The following is a 6,184-nucleotide window of genomic DNA, read 5'->3' on the forward strand; positions in this document are numbered from 1 at the left end:
ATTTGGGAGCTGTGTTTCTTCCAGATGATACCGTCACAGTTAACAAATGATATGGAGATCCGAGCTGAACCATAATACATTTTAGATATCACGCGATTTGGGATAGCTGGAGGTACTAGTGAAATGGAAAGTGATGGACAACTTTGAAGCTTCATGGGAAGATCACAATGCCATTAAAGACCAGTTTCCCAATTTTTTACCTTTTTTGTAGTGAGGTATCGGTAAACCTGCTGTTAGCTTTATATAGGAGTAAGGGGTAGAGTTTAATTGATAGTAGTCATAATAATGAAGTGTAATAAGAAGTGCAGGGGTAGTATAGAGAATTGTGGGCATTCTTTTACACCAAGACCGGTTAAAATGAGAGATGGCTTAGAAGTGAGGGATTATCAGTTCTGTACGTTTCCTCGTGATTAGGTGATGTGGTTGTTCCATTGGTTTTCTATTATGGAGGAATCTATTATTCAAGATATTCTTAAAAGACGAACTCAAATAGGAGGTGGGTTTGTTTGGTTTGAACATAGGCTTTAAACATTATTGGGTCCTAGTTAGGCTATGCATTCAATAAAAAACCTAGCCCTTTGTATTTCATGGCATGCCACATGTACCTTTTGGATTTGATGGCACTTCAATTTGGGGAAAGGGATATGAGTCTTCTCAATCCTGGATGGTTTCCTATGAACATTCCTCACAGCCCTGCTCAAATTTGGCATGAGCCTAGGAGAGCTCCAGCCTCTCAAAGAGCTGGAAACATCTGTAACCTTTCGACTATAATTGGGACATTGCCTCTGAGACACAATTGTATATCAAAGTCAGCTTGAAGCAGCCAAACAGGGTAGTCACAGAGTCATCTATTTTACGTTGGTCATAGGACTTTTCTTGAAGCAGCTATTCCTCGAGATAGAAATGCCCAAAGCCAGACAAGTTCACATCAGAGTCCTTACAAGATTCTGTGCTGAAAGTTTCAGTCTTACATAATTATCGACTTTCTTCTCATGACACGAAATACATATATCTTAACTAGAATAATCTTATCTTTGAAGTTTTTGTTGATTGCTCATATCAGACTTTTGTACATGTAAAAGTGAAAGCTATAGGACTGGTTTGTATTTGGTTTGAGTTTTATTGCTGGCATCTTTGCAGGTATACAAATTCAGTTTCTCGGCCACAGCTTGCTGAAGAATGCCCCAACAGTGATCGCATATTTTACAACAGGGATTCTTTCAACTGTTCGAATTTTCTTGATGTTGACTGGCTTTCCTCATCTGGAAATTCATGTGAAGACGAAACATATGAGAGGTAACTCATTGTGTGCATTATCTAAAACTTGTTTTTATTGTACATTCTGATTCCTGCCTGTACCAGCTATGTTAATGGTGTCATCACTTTTGAACCAACCCTCACTGATATGTCGACGCAATAGCAACAAGACATTTCATTTTTTCCAATTTCTTATAAATTACTGAACCTAGAGATGCTAAGCAGATAAGCTTAATAATTTTAACAGGGACTTATTAGAGATAACATCTTCTTTCTACTCGATGTCTTGAATCGTACACTAGTTTTAACATCTATGGGAGGTAAGGAAGGTGCACAGATATTATTGGAATTCTGTTTGTCTGAAAGAAGTGGTTACTTGAGAAGTCTAAGAAAGCTTATTGCTGAAATTGTAAACTCCACGTTAATGGCTGCTGCAGGTCAACACTTGTAGGCTCTCCTATCGGTGGTCAATCATCTGACAATGTAATAAATGAAATGTGCACCTTCGCTAGCGATTCTGAGATATCTCTTACTGTGAAGGTCAGCTTTCTTATTTTATTCTGCTTCATTTGCACTCCAGTTTTTCATTTTTCCTTTCCAAAAGTAAAAGTTGATGAGGATGTGAACATTAAAAATATGAAACTTCCCTTGCGCTAAAAAGAATTAGATGCGACTTCCTATGACTTTAAGATTGATAGACTTTGTTCCAATTTTGTTACCATGAATGTTGTGGTTTGCATGATTTTGGGAGCTAAGCACCTTTCATGATCAAAGGTGAACCCAATCGTTTGAATTTATGACTCCAAAATGTTGTATTTTAGTACATATTTAATATTTTAATGTGGTTGAGTTTTTTTAGTAATCTCTGATATAATTTTTCAACATCCAAGCTAAAACTATTTCTCACTTGGAAGTCAAACACAAGGGTTGTGTTGTGTATATGCATGTTCTCATTGTTAAATGGAGGTCAATTTATGGAATTCTTGTTATTTGCTGATTTAATTTTTTCATCCTTGTAATCTTATTATGTTTTTAATTTTCCCACAGGATGGTAGAGGTGGGTTTTCAGATAGATTTGCAGAATGGGTGACCAATGGGGATATGTTCCTTTGATCAGTTTTGCCAACAGAAAACCTAAAATCTTCTTACCCATAAATCATTGAATTCAGTCATCCCCTCCAAAGGATGTGGGTTGCAAAGCAGAAATAAGTGGTAAGAGAATACCATTAGAGAAACAAAAAGAAGAAGCTGCATTTTTTATGAAGAAAGATATAGAACCCCTTAAAAAAAAAGTAAAAGTAAAAGTATGCTAACCCTTGTAAAAAAGATGATACTAAAAGCATACATGAAAACCCTTCTAGTACAGTACAAAAAAGAGTAAAAAACTACAACTGGTTTTTTTTTTCCTTCACAATTTGAATCTTTGTAAATAATTTTTTGATGCTATTTAGTCAGATTGGAGATTCATTCTATAAGTGTTCTTTCTTCCTTTCATGATTTGTGAGTATCTGCATGCATCTCTTCCGTTGCATTCCATTACATTGTCTGGTATTTGATTGTTCTCCCATACCGGTGGTATTAAATCCTGGGATTCCCAAGGTGGCTGTCCATTAATTACAAAAAAGGCAAGTGGTTCAAGAAGAGAGGATCAGATCAATCAAGCTTAGGGTAAGAGAGCCTGTTCTTTTGGTACAAATCCTTTTTATTGAATGAAACTAGGCTAGCCTGTCTGTCAAGTCAAGTACTTAGGTCTTTGGGGGTTGAGATGAATATTAGACACTGGACTGGCTTGAGAACAAAAAAAATTTGTAATGTGTCCTTTTTTCTTCAAATATCTCGAAACGATATAAATCGTACGAGTGAGAGAGTTGGTGTGAGAAAACACCAAAACCCTAGTATTTATGCTACAGATAAAGAGCACTCGAATGTAATTTTGGTTAATTAGTAGTCAATTAAGAAAAGAACACTCTAAATTGTAAAAAACACGAACAACAAATAATTACAAAGGCAGGGCCAATGGTAGCATGATAGTTTATAAAAATGGCTTAGCCAGTCAGTTAAGAACGTAACTAACGACCAGTTCCGGTTACTGGGATTAGAAAATCAGCCCTTGTCTCTAAATTTACACATATCCTCCACCTTCGGAATGATGCAAAACAATATACATAAGGATAAGGTCTCATCTATCCAATTGATTTTGAAGGAACACTTGTAAACAAAGAGACCATATAGCCGAGGAAAGAAAAAACAAACTTATCTATTAAAAAAAGCCTTAAATCTTATATATCACTTTAAAGAACTTAATGAACATTAAACAAGTACCAAACTGGATCAAAAACCCAATTTATAAATCTTAAAACAATATCCACCTCAATGAAACTTAGAAAGTTGAAGAGAGACCAAGCCTCATTCCCAACCAGTTGCAGCACCACTTTCAACTGTCGGTACAGGGGCTGCCACAGCTTCCCAACCTGTTGCATCTGTAGCACCTGCTATTGGAGCTGAAAATAGGAAAACACCAAGAATAAATCTCATATAAAGACTAGCCATGATGATTAGCGTATGTACAGAGCCATCAATAACAGTGATCACAATTGAATATTTGTAAGGAAACATACAAAAACCATTTACAATTTCTAGTTCTTACCATCAGCACCCGTCCAACCAGTTGCAGCTGCAACTACAGGTGCTCCAGCAATCGGTGGTGGAGCCATGTCACCAGCCCATTGGGCATCAGGAATCTGTGCTGACCATTGATCATCCATTCCAAGAGCACCAGCTGCGTAATCTTTGTAGTCAGCTGCTACAGCTATTTCATCCTCTTGCTCCTTGGTCAACTCTGGTTCCTGTAGAAGAACAGATCAACCTGCAAAAACAAATGGCATATAGAAGATGATTTGACTGAAAAACCAAGACCGTTATGTTAAATGCTAGATCTAAAAATCCAAGTTCTTTGATGCATACCATAACATCCCACTTATGCCCTTGGTTGATCACACCTCGCATCTGAAGAACCATCCTTGCTAGAAGCCAAAACAAACAGCCAATGCTATGCTTCCCCTTGTTATTGGCAGGGGTACCAATATCAACATATCTCATAGGAGAATCAGTGTCACAGAAAGCTATTGTAGGTATGTTCCCTAGTGCAGCCTCCTTAATGGGCTGTGAAGAATCAAAGATGGTGTCAGATTGGAGACAAATGCCTTTCATCATTTAAAGAACAAAGACTAAAACGAAACTTATTTATAAAGATGACAAGGTATCAAACTATGTAAGCTCAATGTTCCTTCAAAAAAGAGTAACTAATAAAACAGATACACCAAGGTACAAACCTGGTGATCAGTGCGTGGGTCGGTCAATATAGGAGTCGAGGCTCACTGAACGATGTCTGAAACTGGTTGGTGAATGTACCGGGAGTATGGCGTCCAGCAATGCCTCATGAGCACCGGTATATTGAGCAAACTTCAGCACAGCCCTCTGCCCATACGGCCTAGCAGATTGCACAATAATGTCCTGTGGGTTCTCAATAGCAACAATTACCCTAGCAGCCATTTGCAGCTTCTCCCATGTCTTTCCAAGATTGATTATGTAAATGCCTGCAGTAAGAAAGGGAACAAGGCAGTCAGATATCTGGAACCAACTCTGGTGACTACACAAATATTGCTGAAAATAAGTGCAAGAAAAGATAAACCAACCTCTACCCTACTCAGAGAGCATGGGAGTATATGTATATCCCACACAGGATCGAATAATTAAAACTACTAAAAACGTCATGGGAGACGAAATTAAAGCAACTTCTGTTGACATTGAAATAAACAAACTCCATTATCACATGCCGTTTTCTTCTAATTCTTTTTAAAAGGATTAGCTTTTGAATTTAAGAATGCACTCAGACGATCCCTTTCACTATGGTATAAACTTTCCTACAGGTAAGCCTGTGTCTCAGAAAATCCTTTGTAACGACTAATAAGTATGAACATATTGCTACGAAGCACACAACGTCCGCATCGTTGGATGTTCCATGCTCTAAATGGATTTGATTGTAGTCCAGATATACGTATAAATATGTATGAGATACAACCACACACACACACACACGATCATACGTGACAGCTTCAATTACGACGATGCTTTACGCTATTAACTACAAGTAGCGGATCCGCATAACAAAATAAAACATTCTATCGTGTAAAAGAAGTAGATAAAATGAGTGGAATGAAGCCGATGAGCAAAAAAATGACAATTGATGCTTGAATTGAGAGATGAAGAATTTATACCGTCGTTTCGGCGCTTGAAGACGTAGCGTTCCATCTGAAAATCACAGTTCTTGGTGCCGAGATGGACCTCGGCAGACAACATCATCTGTATATCGGCCTCTTTCGGTGTCAAAACTTTGGGTTGCGCCATTGCCATTGCCATTGTGGCGGTTTGCAATACCGCCGGCGAAGAGAGAGTAAATCGCAAACCGCCGGCGAAGAGAGAGTAAATAAGGCAGGGTGGCAACGGGCTTATATTTAGATTCACAATAAACCCTAGCTAGCATGGGTTTTTCTTTTTTCAAAATAACACCGATGGGTTCCCTGTACTATACCTTAATTTACAAATAAACCCTCCAAACCAAGTATATAACGTGTTTCTATTCCATCTAACAACTAGCATGATGTTATTAAACCATTAGGCCTTGGCCTAGTGGCCACCTCCTTCCGTAAAGGCCTTGCTTTGGGGTGTGCCTACCGGGGTTCGATTCCAGGGGAGGACAAGTTGTCTTTTTCGGTGCTTGCTTATGAGGTATGGCAAGTAGGGTTCACAAAATGTGGACCACGGGGCCATGAGGTCCCCGCCAATAAACCTCTAGCATGATGTTATTATATACCAAAACCCAATAAACTAGAATGATAGAAAATAAATAAAATACTTAGTAGAAAGT

The 6,184-nt window shown here is 38.2% G+C and overlaps 1 long non-coding RNA gene and 1 pseudogene across 1 annotated transcript; one reads left to right on the top strand and one right to left on the bottom strand.

Moving 5' to 3' along the window:
* Nucleotides 1-499: 499 nt before the first annotated feature.
* Nucleotides 500-2,751, top strand: LOC112505365. The gene is made up of 3 exons (XR_003068385.1): nt 500-1,296; nt 1,695-1,797; nt 2,305-2,751. It is a non-coding gene; the product is annotated as an uncharacterized LOC112505365 (long non-coding RNA).
* A 743-nt stretch (nt 2,752-3,494) lies between these two features.
* LOC112505364 lies at nt 3,495-5,726 on the bottom strand (annotated as a pseudogene).
* Between the last annotated feature and the right edge of the window lie 458 nt (nt 5,727-6,184).

Source organism: Cynara cardunculus, unplaced genomic scaffold (genome assembly GCF_001531365.2).
Source record: "Cynara cardunculus var. scolymus isolate 2C unplaced genomic scaffold, CcrdV1 Un_Scaffold_10157, whole genome shotgun sequence".
NCBI lineage: Eukaryota > Viridiplantae > Streptophyta > Magnoliopsida > Asterales > Asteraceae > Cynara > Cynara cardunculus.